At 41.5% G+C, this 12,571-nt stretch overlaps 1 protein-coding gene across 5 annotated transcripts in view; it reads right to left on the minus strand.

The window, feature by feature from the left end:
* elmo1 (engulfment and cell motility 1 (ced-12 homolog, C. elegans)) overlaps positions 1–12,571 on the minus strand; it is a 95,489-nt gene that overhangs the window by 64,550 nt on the left and 18,368 nt on the right. Inside the window, exon 1 of one of the 5 annotated variants that reach the window (XM_046416681.1) lies at positions 10,476–10,612. The exons of 1 other annotated variant lie outside the window; for it this stretch is intronic. The gene's annotated coding sequence lies outside the window, so the exon portion shown is untranslated. Of the gene's footprint in view, positions 1–7,593; positions 8,073–8,639; positions 8,880–10,475; positions 10,613–12,571 lie in introns of those variants that run through there. 3 more of the 5 variants (XM_046416682.1, XM_046416678.1, XM_046416680.1) reach the window with 3 other exon arrangements.

A 12,571-nucleotide genomic window follows, 5' to 3' on the forward strand; every position in this document is an offset into this window, starting at 1 on the left:
ACCTTAAAAACTCAAATGCCTGAAGATACCACTCCTTAAAAATCAGATTCAAAAACACAGCTGAACTTCTACCACCCACTTAAACCAACTAATGCAGACAAACAGTTTTTTTTTAGTTATGCTGTGAGTTTTTCCAGTGGTAGCCTAATTTAATTTGCAGTTGTTGACGCACGGAACATAAGGACGAGCCGTGGGGTGGATACACTCGGGAGTTTAATTCAAATCAAAGTTTAACTGCTAATGAGGTCACAGCAGGTGAGTGAATCGAAAAGTTACTAATTTTACAGACCCACTTTGTTTCACTGGGACCTTTCCTCAGTTCAGTCATTTGAACGCTGCAAAAAGACACACACGGCCCAGCTGCATCTTGCTCTGACATCCAGGGTGAAGTCAGTGACTCCTCTTAGACATTTTCACACTCATGAAAGTGCAAGAGTTTGAGAGGAAAAGCAGATCCATCTCTCTTTTACCAAAGTGTCCTCACTTCACTGATGTAGCAGCACTTTAGTCACATCAGCCTGTAAGCATGTAGGACTCAGCAGCAGTTTCTAGCACAGAGCTTCTCCCTCTGCCAAATTCCACTGGCTTAAAGGGGTGTTTAAGTTGTGGATTTTTGTCAGGTAGTGAGGTTTTTCAGTTCATGTTTGTTCTATCTTGACTCAATCTTTCTTTGAAAGGAAAAGGGGGTAAATTCAGGGGAAAGTGAAAACTGAAGGCAAAGGCAACGGTGAGAGAGAGGACAAGAAGGAGCAGAGTAAGAAGGTGAGATGAGAACATTTGCTTGACTTGGAAGCCACTTTGGGCTGCAGACGTGAAGTACTAACAGACACCATAAATAAAAGCTGCTGTGTTCTCCATCTTTGACTGGTCAAAACTCATTTGAAATACATAAACAGTCTCATTCTGCACTTCCCACTGTGTGCCCCTGGGTTCATGGCAACAAGCAAGCCAACATTCACTCCTTCCAGCGAACACACATACACACTCAGATATTGAACATGTAATCCTAGGGTGGCTCGTCCCAGGCTTGTGTCCCTGTGCAGAGGACTCCTGTGAGGACGGGGGGGGGGGCACAATCTCTGACAGAGGAACAGGCAGCCAGATTGACCTGAAACCCTGTGGCTTTCTAAAATAAACTAGTCAGAAGTCCTGTGTTGGTAAAAACTGCCAAATTACAGTCACTCCAAACCAGGTAAAACAACTCCTCTATGCTTGCTGGGGCTCTAAAGAAACCCACCAACGCGCAGTTATCAAGTAGAAGATGTACTATAGATATCCCCAGAACCGACTGAGGAAGGCATCAATAATTTACCCTCCTAGCTGTCTAGAAAGCTTGGATCATTCTAGTTCCTGGTGGAGAAGCCTGTTTACATATTTAATCTCAATCCATAATGCATAAAGCTTGGCTTGGATTAATTCCTGGGAGAAAACTATTGAGCAGAAGAGTGTGAATGTTGATATACAGAGCATGTGTGGATGACCACAGGCAGATCAGCGAGTGATGAAATGTGTATGTGTGTGTCTGCATGTTTCTGTACAGTACTGTGTGAGCATGTATCTGTGTGTTTGATGAGCATGTATTAATTTAAAGATAGTTTACGTAATAATACTGGCCTGGCGTTGTGTGTGAGTCACCCCATAATGATCCTCATAGCCTTTATTCAAGGGCCCGTTGCCATGGCAGCCGCTGCATCAATAGCTCGAGATGCGGATGCATCTTTCTTTCCAAAGCTTGTGTCATACTCAAGTCACGTTTGTCACAACTCCCCAAATATGACTCACTCCACCCCTGTGCTTTGAATTTTACCACTCAGATATGAGCGTGTATGTTCATTGAAGATTAGAGTGGTTTCGTAACGTATGTTAAATACTTTCTGAAACACTTTGCCTTGCAGCTGTGTATCTCTCTGCCTCCCTCCCCCTCTGCCTTGCCCCTCTGTCACCTTATGCAGAGAATTTCTTTTTTCTAGTCCCCATTCTTGGACAAGCAAGGTGACAAATGAGATGCAGAGAGAGCAAAATGGAGGGAAAGCCTTGACAACATTGGGGTAAGCACACACCTGCACACATTACACTTAAAAGAGTAGAATTCAGAATATCAGCAGCACCATCCTGTTTATCCTATGTTAGAGTAAAGAGGTCTCAAAAAGATGAGCCTTACTGTATATACACAAAGGGAGCGTGAATGAGTGATTCATTCATATCCTAGAAACAACAGCATGTTAGTCATCAGTGCAGAGATTATCCTTCAGTGACTGAAGACACAAAAAGGCAGTCAAGGAAAGCTATAAAGCCGCCACTCTTGAGACACTGTCAAAATTTTTAGCCATGCTAAAATCAGGATGGATCCAGGGATTCGAATGTCAGCCTGTCAGCCGGTCAGCCAGCTTTGGTCCAGACTTCAATATCTCAACAACTAACTGATGGACTGCTATGGAACTGTTACCAATTAATGTTTTACCTCTACATACAATGGTCTAGATAATCCGGTTTACTGTTCATTTGTAGTTTATCTGACTGTCTGACTTCTTATTTTTCCTGCCCAGTCAGACTTTGTTGTAGGGATGTTGCTGACTGCCCACATTTCAGAAATTAGTTTGGCCATTTCTGTTGGTTATGACAGTATTGCACTCACCAAAGTTCCAAAAATAAAGACCCACAATGTAATAAACAGGAATTACAGTTTAAAACGGAAAATGGAAAGTTTGTGTGTGAAGTTAAAAAACAAGCCTATCCTCTGACCGAGGATTTGGCTTTGCTTTTCTTGTAAATAAGAGTGTGTGCATGTGTGTGTGTGTGTGTGTGTGTGTGTGTGTATTCCGAGCACCTTGTCATCATCTTCCGAGAACTACAGATGACTCAGAGATGGACGGCCTTGAGGCTTATTGATTGGAGACACACACACACACACACACACCTATCTCGTTGCTGACAGCCACAGTAAATCCCTTGAAAATGGGCTCAAATGTAATTGAGAGACACAGCGGTTCAACACACCAGCACACCATGAGCAGGGCTACAAATGGTCCAGCACTCATTTGATCAACGTGTTTTTCCTGCAATCGACACACACTGCTCCAGGGGAACAATTTCTGAGAAACAACGTTTCACACCAGGATTTTTCTCAGGTGTGTGTTTGTGTGTGTGTGTCACCATATATTCTCTACAAGCCATCATGAGTGTTTACTATAACCTCAGGGGCTGTGTATCAAATCCCACTCTGTCACTCCGGCATCTCCTTGCAGCCTCCTTATAGCGTAAATGGGACCTTGTTATTGAGCTGGCTGCTGTCTGAGCTCATCATGTCAGGTGATTTGCTGCAAACCTAGTTTAGTTGAGCCTGAGTGAGTGTACATTTATTTTTCACTTTGCCAGAAGGTTAAACAGACAAACGGGACAGAGTTCACTTCATCTTTTTTATTTGCTAAAAAGGCTCTGTCATTTTGTTTGGAGGATCTGACTCGGCTTTTTTCCTTGCTCTCCTCTTTTCCTCTGTACATTCATTTTGTCCACCACATCCAACTTTTCATGCTTTCATCAATCTCTTCTCCATTTCCAGGCAAGTCTCCTCAGAACATATTATTTTGCAGAGTTTGACTGAAGAGAACATAAATCAAGCACTGAAAAATATTAAACAGATTGTCATCCATTCGACACACATTTATAATTCTTCCATTGGTGTAATTGCACTAATGTACTGTATGCAGTTGCATGCTGCCAAAACCATCAAACCTCTAGTCTAACTGGGCTCCACTCCAGCAACGTTATTGTAATCTGTGAATGTGTATTTGTGCAGTTAATCTGTCTTCAAGCACTCGCCCACCTGCCGTAACCAGAGAGGCACGTCTCACTAGGTTATGGTGGTCAAAATTCCTCTGGATTAGATCCAAAAGAGTGGAAAAAAACCTAAATCTCATGTTACCCTCAGAAACCTGTGATCTGATCTGCTGCCAGAGGTCGGAATTAAGGGAACAAAACCATCAATAAAAAGGGGACAGTGGGTAAGAGGAGAGGAAACAGAGCTGGAGAGAAGGCCTGTGATTTGTTGGGTAGCAGAGGAGTGCTGGGTTTCACCTCAATAATTCATGATGTGTAATGTGAGGGAGGGGGTCACATCGTCTGTAGAGGGAGGAGGGGAGGGAGAGAGAAAGAGAGGAGATGGAGAGATGAAGGTGAGAAATGCGAGTGAAAATAAGAGGAGGCAGAGGGGGACGAAAGGAGTGCAACATAATGGGGATTAAAGGAAGGCAGACACCGACAGGAAACACAGTCAGTGTTGGGCGAACGAAAACGTAGCCAGCTGAGCTAAGCTACCAGTTACCCTGCATTAAATGAAGCTTCACAATACTGACACTACCTCTCAGAGAAATGCAGCTACATGGCAAAAGTAGCTTACTACAAAGCTACTCAAAGTTCTACGTTCAGTTGTTTAGTCAGCAATGCTCTAACTGCTCCAAAACCAAAAAAAAAAACCAAAAAACCAAAAAGCAAAAGAATAAAGATCCTGACTCGTGTGTCTGTACTCCCCTGCAGCATTGATAATGTCAGCGTCATATGAAAGTGCTTCTGTCACCTACACATACACATAAGTGTACGCTGGTGGCGTCACTGATCCTTGGCAGTTAAGAGTGCAAGAGAAAGCTCGGCCGCATCTGATTCTTCAAAAATGCTTCAGAAAAAAGTAGCTTGGGTGAAGGCTGCTGCACTACTGAAGAGCCACTTCATTCAGAAGAGTGATGTTACCACTGGGCTACTGAGAAATGTAGTTAAACTTGTTGCGCCGCTACATGTAGCTCTGCTAAAGAATTCCTCCATACCTCTTTCTGATCGCATGTTACAGTTTTCAAAGAATTTGATTCAAACACCTCCGCATTGTGTGGTGAAAAAAATGAACACACCAATTTGCTGTATTTGAGGAATTTTAACACGTTTAATTAAAACTCCGCCAGGAGTCACTGATAAAGGAGACATGTAAAATGAGACTGAAGGGATGAATATCCAGGGGAGCATGGTTTAATTAGACCAGACCCTTTTCCTGCCAGCTCCTTCTGGGAGCTTTTAGTATGAACCCTCATGGTGGAAGACAACAGGAGGCAGCAGTTTTTTCTCCAGACAGTATCAGTGTGAGCAGCCAGCGCTCTGCTACTATGAACCGCAGATTTTAAAAATCATACAACAGCCTCTGTTAACACACTTACTAAAGTGTCATCCTTCCTTTTCCCACGCTATGTCAGGGTTTAAAAGGTGATTTGGATTGAATTTAAGCGACACTTGGAGCAGTCTGAGCAGCCCGATGCATGCTGAGCAGCACACTTCAGACCTCCCAAGTGCTCCCACTGAGTAATTCTGACTCGTGATGCATGTATGTGTCAGACCACAAATGATTTTGATTGATGTCTCTCTCCCGCTCCCTTCTCCTGTCACATCAACTTTACTACGAGCACTTTCTTTTCCCAGGCTTTCATGTATCTCCACTTTCCAGTGTTGATGAATCTTCTAGGGATGTGATGTCCTAATCAAGTTTCTTTGGTTGTAGCTACTAAACACTAGTATCCCTGGAATGTTCTCTTAGTTCAAACACTGAAGAACTCATCTGCCTTTTTTAATATTTTATTGTGAACTTTAGAGAAATAATTGTCACCAATTATCAAAGAACTTGAACTATAATGAAAGAACTATAATTATTTGTTTTTCAAAACTATGAGCTATGTGGCGAGTCCTCCAGTCCACCAGAACTGAAGGATGGAGTCTTTAATCTCCAGCTGCTTTTCTTCCTAAAATCTACAAATGCCATGTCCAATATCTGCCCCGCTGAAAATATTAATTTTTTTTTTACTTTTCAGAAAATGACCTTAAATTTTATGTGACCTCAGCCTCCTACAGCTAACCACACAGTCATCTGGCCCAAGCTTAAGACTTGTTTCAAACAAGCTGAAGTCTTAGGAAACCCTGACTCACTCTGACCATTCTAAACAATTAAATATCCAATTTCAAGCTGTAATTAATAAGGTTTTGAGAACATTTTAATCCATTTCTCTCATAAACAGCAAAAGCATATGATCAAATTTCAGAGAGCAAACATGCTAACAAAAACAAACAAACAAACAAACTTTTACTAACACACCATGAAGTGAGCAAGAGCATGAGGCCTTCCTGTCAATCAAAACCTTATTCGTACAAAATGAATCCTCCTAAAAACTTCCACATCTGGCTACTAAGGCTGTCATGAACGAGTGTCGGAGAGTGTAAATGATCACGCTTATGATGTGGACATTTATATATGCAGACATCTGTGTCTGTGTCAGTGTGTGGGTGAGTCTGTAACCTATGCGCTGGGTGGATTTCAAAAGAACGCCTTTTAGCTCTTCATTTTATGACTCTACAAAGGGCCCGCCTCGCTGCAGGGGCCTGTGTGTGTGTGTGTGTGTGTGTGTGTGTGTGTGAAAGAGCACCATCTTTTATCTGAGAGCTGAGACAAAAGGCCACTGGCATGGTGCAGAGTACCAAGTTATTGTTGTTCCAAGCGTGACGCCTTCACACGCCTACACACACACTGGCCACAGGATGGTCATGTTACACCCTAGAGGAGAGTTGTGTGCATGTCTGAAACACACACAAGCACACTCACACACACAAATACACATTTAACTTAACGCCAGTTTGAAAAGCAGTGCGTTCCTGCCAGTTTCACCTCTGGCCATGGGTGTGGTGGGGTCAAAAGGGTGCGCTTTTACTTAACCACAGCCATCAAATGAGGTGATGGTTTACTGACACACCCTGACACCTGCACATCACAAGATGAGAAGTTAAACCAGAGGAAACCAGCGGACAGTATTTTTTTTTCCATACAGCTGACTTTGTTTAGGTTTGGTTAAGTTTGTATTTGTAAAAGTATCACTGCCATTTCTCCATCACTTTTTTTAACCATTTCTCTATGACTTTAAGCTATCTATTTTTTAGCTATTTTAACAATGTAACAGCTAATTTTAGCTACCTATTCCATCTGTTTATGCTTATTTATCTATTGAGCCCTTTATCGATTATTTCAGTCCAAATGTTTGCTAAACATTTTTTTGCAAGTCTGAATTGCAGTTTTGTTCAAATGTTACAAGTTGTTGATATTTTCTTTATCATATTGCAAATCCTACTTTATCAAACAAGTTGAGCTACTCCACAATCTTTGCACTTATCCTTCTGGCACCTGCAGAAGCAGCCATTGGCCTGTAGGTATCTCTAAATGGGAATCACTCATGTAAAATATTATTAAAAGCAAAAATGCACCGGGGTCCCAAGAGTAGACAGAAAAATGACAGAAAGAATGTGATCTACAATGAAACTGAGAATCTTAAAAATGTGTGTGGTGCCCAGTGACTCCCCAACACACACACACCAATATCCTGCCCACAGGAAAAGCTGCTAGCTCTAAGACAAAGGCCTGACAAAACAGCTACAAATAAAAAAGGAGGAAGACAAAAGGAAAAGAGGGAAGGCAGGGTCAGGGTTTAGAAATATGGCTTCTAAATTCTGCCGAAGGAGGAAGTGCATATAGAAACAATATGCTAAGAAAATATTCAGACTAAAGAAGTTCCTCACCACCAAATGAAGTTATCTTGTTCTTTTTGTGAATTTAGTTTGGAATCCATCAAAACTTTGGACTGACGAGCATTTCAACAGAGCGCTGAGGGCTTCAGGTGGCGTCCCTTTCAGCAAGTTTGTGTAACAAAACCACTCCGGTCCTCACTAAACTGGGAGGGTTTGTGTCACTAAACTGCTGCAACCAGGATATCCTGTCAAAAACGTCGCTATTAGCAGCTCGTGCCAGTTCTTAACAGCAGCCAACCAACCTCCCACTGAGGTTGTGAGCACTTGCACTCTGCACATCTGTATACAGCTGAATCTACTCTGTGTTTAGATGCATAAATCTGCACACACAGGAGAATGTGCGAAGCATGGAGCTTGCATGTATTGCTGAGCAAAGTACAAGCGTAGCCAAAATAGTGTGTTGTGAGAAGAGCAAGCCAGCAATTTGAGGCAAACAAGTGAGTCAGATACAATTAGAGGTACTTGGATGGCATTCTGCAACCCAGATAATCAAAACATTGGAACATTTAGAGACGAGTCAAAAAAAAAAGAAGACACTTGCTAGAGGAAAAGGAAATACAAGGCAAAATTAGACCTACAAAGACACAGCTAATCCAGAATGTGTATTGTGAAGGAACTGAGTAATAACTAACTACTTTCCAGCACAGCAGATTTATCAGCTGGTCTTTATTTATCCATTCCAAAATCATAAAACTACTGACACCACATTTCCATCCCCCCAAACCATGAGGCCACAACGCTCAACTGTCTTAAAACACATCCGTTCTTTGACATTTCCATTCTTCTCTGGTTAGATGTGGAAAACCCACACAGAGTCCCATCTTGGATCGGCCAACAAGCATGTACAGTAGCAAGACATTTCCTACTCCAGACTGCAAACATCTGACCGCAATGTTCGTGCCCACTGGCGACACGCTGGAGGGGAAGAGGAGGCAGAAATGCACTGAGCCACACCCTGAGGCCTAGTGCATCCTGTGTAGCATGAAGAAAGAGTGAAGAAAAAAAAAAAAAACCACTATGAAGACGTGAGGACTCACCCGGAAAAGTTGACAACCAACAGGCTTGGTATTTCTTCTCCTAATCAACCTGTGTCTTGTGCAAACAACTGTTTAAACTGAAGAGAGAAAGCAGCTCTTTTTGTAAGCAAGTTTAGTATCTGCCTGCAAGTGAAGTGGCATCAGCATCACAAGCCGGAGACAAAGACTTCACAATGGTTAGTGCAGCGCTTCGCCTCAGGCAAGAGAGCGGCAAGGCAAGAGTGCTCTGAGAGACACAGACAGAAGGAGGAAGTAGGCGTTTGTTGAGAAAAGAGGAAACAGGTCTGTCAGCAGAAAAAGCGGCAAAATTCAAAGATGACAGTGAGCAAGAAGAGATTGCCGGAGTTTAAAGTGAAGATTCACTGCATCCAGCATCAGCTCTGTAAATTAAAGCACACTGATTGAGCTGACTGAGATAATTAAGGATAATTTTATCTCATAAATACATGTGTCCCTCCTCAAGAGCATTGTTGTGACAGAAAATCACTGAAGCCCTGAAGCAGGTTAACTTAGCTTAGCATAAAGAGGAAGCAATTGGACATTTTTACAGGTTTTGTATAAGTTAACCAAGCAAAACATAGCATGTTAATTAGTGAGCTTTACAGGTGCTGGCAGGATGTCACCTTTGGATGGAGTCAGGATTGTCATTTCCCCCTACTGCCAGTCCTTATGCTAATCTTAAGTTTAAGTTTATTTCCAGAGATGTACTGAACTGAAGGAAATATTCTTTGAAATCATGTATTATGGAGACAAATTTCCCCCATGTCACACATGAGATGCACACCATACAAGAAAATGCCAAGAGTGGGAGTCTCAATTTTCTCTACAGGGCAATGTTATCACCTTTACAGCCAAGTCAGACTGAAGCTTGCATTAAATACTGTTGCTCCAAGAGGGCCAGACATTAGGTGATTACCATATACAAACAACACGCTTTCACTTCTCCCCTAGTCGCCACTGCTGCAACAGTCTGAGCAGTGTACAACAAGAGCCAACAGAGTGAGTCAGATGGTTTAACACGGTCACAAAAGACTACTGATTATGAGCTAAGAGGCTAAATGCCCAAATGAAACATTTATTGTTGTGAGGGGGGATGACATCTTCATTTCACCCTGCAAGCTGAACAGGCCATTTGTGCACATGTCACACAAAAACAGATTTTCACTCCACCCAGGCTGGGGTCGACTTTGGTTCATATGAGCCTCATAAGTTTAGAACTTTCACTTCTGACACAAACTCCCATAGAGCCTTAAAAAAAGCGTCCAAGTTCAAAAACATTTCAGCACAGCAACCGGAAAAACAAGTTAATAGAAACAGATCATATCCTTACTGAGTTCTTGTCTCAAGCAGTGGAAATAAGAAGAAAGTGCATTGCATGAGATCAGCTATCATGTGGTTTGCTGTTTTGCTGAAGCCTAAGTGCCATGGAGAAGTGAAAAACTGTAGAAGACCTTTGTCACTGATGACTTCCTGCTAGACTAAGAATATTTGTGTTATCTACACACAACGGTCTGTCAGGGAGACTTGGGTCTGCTGAGTCAGAAAATTGGGACACTGGGGACTTGGTCCAACTCCATGTCAAAAGCTTTAATAATCTATTCAAACTGCCTCAGCTCCATCCTGCATATCCTGCCTCTGTGCTCTGTCAGCCTCACCGACCCATCCAGGATGCTGCACCCTGTTTGTCAATAACCTTTCAAAATTCTCCTCATCTGCCCCTTTTTTGCATCCTCCAACTTATTCAAAGCCATAATCCAGTCTGCCACATTTTTTGATATTTTTGAGTCAAAAAGATACTATTGGTATCGACTGTGATGAACAAGAATACAAGCTCACCACAACTGTTCTTCACGGATGAGGATCAACCTGCATACAGCCAGCTTTCAAGCGTACAGGTGAGGAGTGGAATTTCAGGTTTCTTCTGGAACCGCTGCTGCCATGTTTGGTTGTGTATTATTCATTCTGGATTCCATCATCAGAAACTAGGAAAGAAATCTTTATTTAGGCGATCAAGGAGCAACAGACTGTAGTTTGGTCAGGGTGATAACCTGACTTGTTGTTCCAATCAGGTGCTATTCAGCCTGACTATGCACAGCTGGCTGTTGTGAAGCAGTATTTGAAAAGAAAATGTTAAACATAATTACTACTAACAAACAGAAAAGCTTAGTTTAAAAAAAAAAAAAAAATCAGATATCATTGACTGGCAAAACAGGAAATCTTGAGGCGTTTGTTTAATTTTCAAGGCATGAAAAATAAAATTCTGTCACCATAAAACTGTGGTGTACAAAACTGAATACTGTACATAATGTAGAGTTACTGAATAGTGGAGCGGTAGTATAAATTAGCAGAAAATGGAAATTGTACTTAAGACTACTTGAGTAAATATATTTAATTGCAATCTGCATTCTTCATCTTTTTTTTTTTTTTTGACAATAAGATTTAAATTGTTTTACTGCAAATGTGTATTGTTCCAAATATAAGTTATTAATCTCACTGATAACTTTTTCATCCATTCTGATTGTTATGTACAAGATAAAATATCAAAATAATTAATATATAATAAAATAAAATTAAACATTTGTTTTCTTGCTGGAAGTTAATTGACAAGATCAATATTACTCTCGTTAAATATGAAGCTGTCATTCTGAACAGTTTAGCAAAAGCACAGATCCTGGAAGCAGGGAAAAACAGCGTACATGGCTCACAATCTATTGTGTAAAAGTTAAAATAAATAAATAAATAATTTCCTGAATACCTTCTCAGTTAATAGAAACAAGCCAGTCTGACTTATCTGAAATACTGTTTGTACTATTCAGGAGAGACTATTATCCATCAGCTGTGCCCCTGACCCCAGCCCACATTACTACCAGTTGCTTGTGATGGTGGTGATTCAGAAATTTGAGCTTATGGTGGCACTCAGCTCTAAATGGCTCTAGATGACAGTGTCTGCTGAAAACCCAAAATGTACAATGTACATGCAGATGCTGAATAATAATATCAGACAGGCGTTGACGTCAATCGGTCGATTGGTGTTTCATAACCCATTTCTTTGCCATTTTTCAGAAATCAAATGAATGTGCACATTCTTACAGTTGCAGAGGAGGTTGTCAGGCAAAGATAATTCCACAACACCTCGGGGGATCATCTATTATTCAAAATCACATCCAAATTTATTCCACTTGAAGAGAGGTAACATGCTTCACTTGTAACTGTCAAACTCCACTGGTTATGCAGTGGTCTGTTACAATGCTTCCTGTTGACAATAGAAAGCTAGGCTATGTTTAGTTTCCAAACTGCACATCACCTTGCAAAATACAAGACCTAACAAGTAGGTGTATGACCATCTCCTTTGGCCGTGAGCATGAAAGAACTGCCTGTGGTTATCATATGCTAGTTGCCTTTACACAAATAAATAAACACAAGCTCCATGACTGTAGACATCTCAGTGAAGAGAACAATGGAGAGAGCCAGACTTCCTGGTTGGTCATCGACAGAGGAGGAAGTGCAAACTGGATTAGTTTTACTTGGGGATGACCTGTAAAGTAATTATCAGGCCATGTGTTTCCACATCATCATCATCCCTGTGTGTGCATGCTGGTCAGGCAGTAATGCAAACCATCAAAACATACTGCAGTTTCTAGAAATTATGCATTTATGTGGCATCCTTTTGTGTGTTTTCGTGTCCTCCTTTTTTTCCCCAGACGATAGAAATGTAACAAATCGCAGTTAAGAATAGACCTCCCTCTGCAAAATACTGTCCAAATCACACCTTTCATAGGAGTAAACAGTCTGCAGTGAAGACCACAGATTCAAAGTTAACAGGTAAACAACCTGCTAGCTACAGCAGCTCCTTAATTGGACCAAACACTCCTGTACCTATCTTACTGTATGAAATGTCAAGTAGAGTTACACTGTCATTCAGGTCTCACTGT

This window comes from Scatophagus argus, chromosome 17, assembly GCF_020382885.2.
Source record: "Scatophagus argus isolate fScaArg1 chromosome 17, fScaArg1.pri, whole genome shotgun sequence".
NCBI lineage: Eukaryota > Metazoa > Chordata > Actinopteri > Scatophagidae > Scatophagus > Scatophagus argus.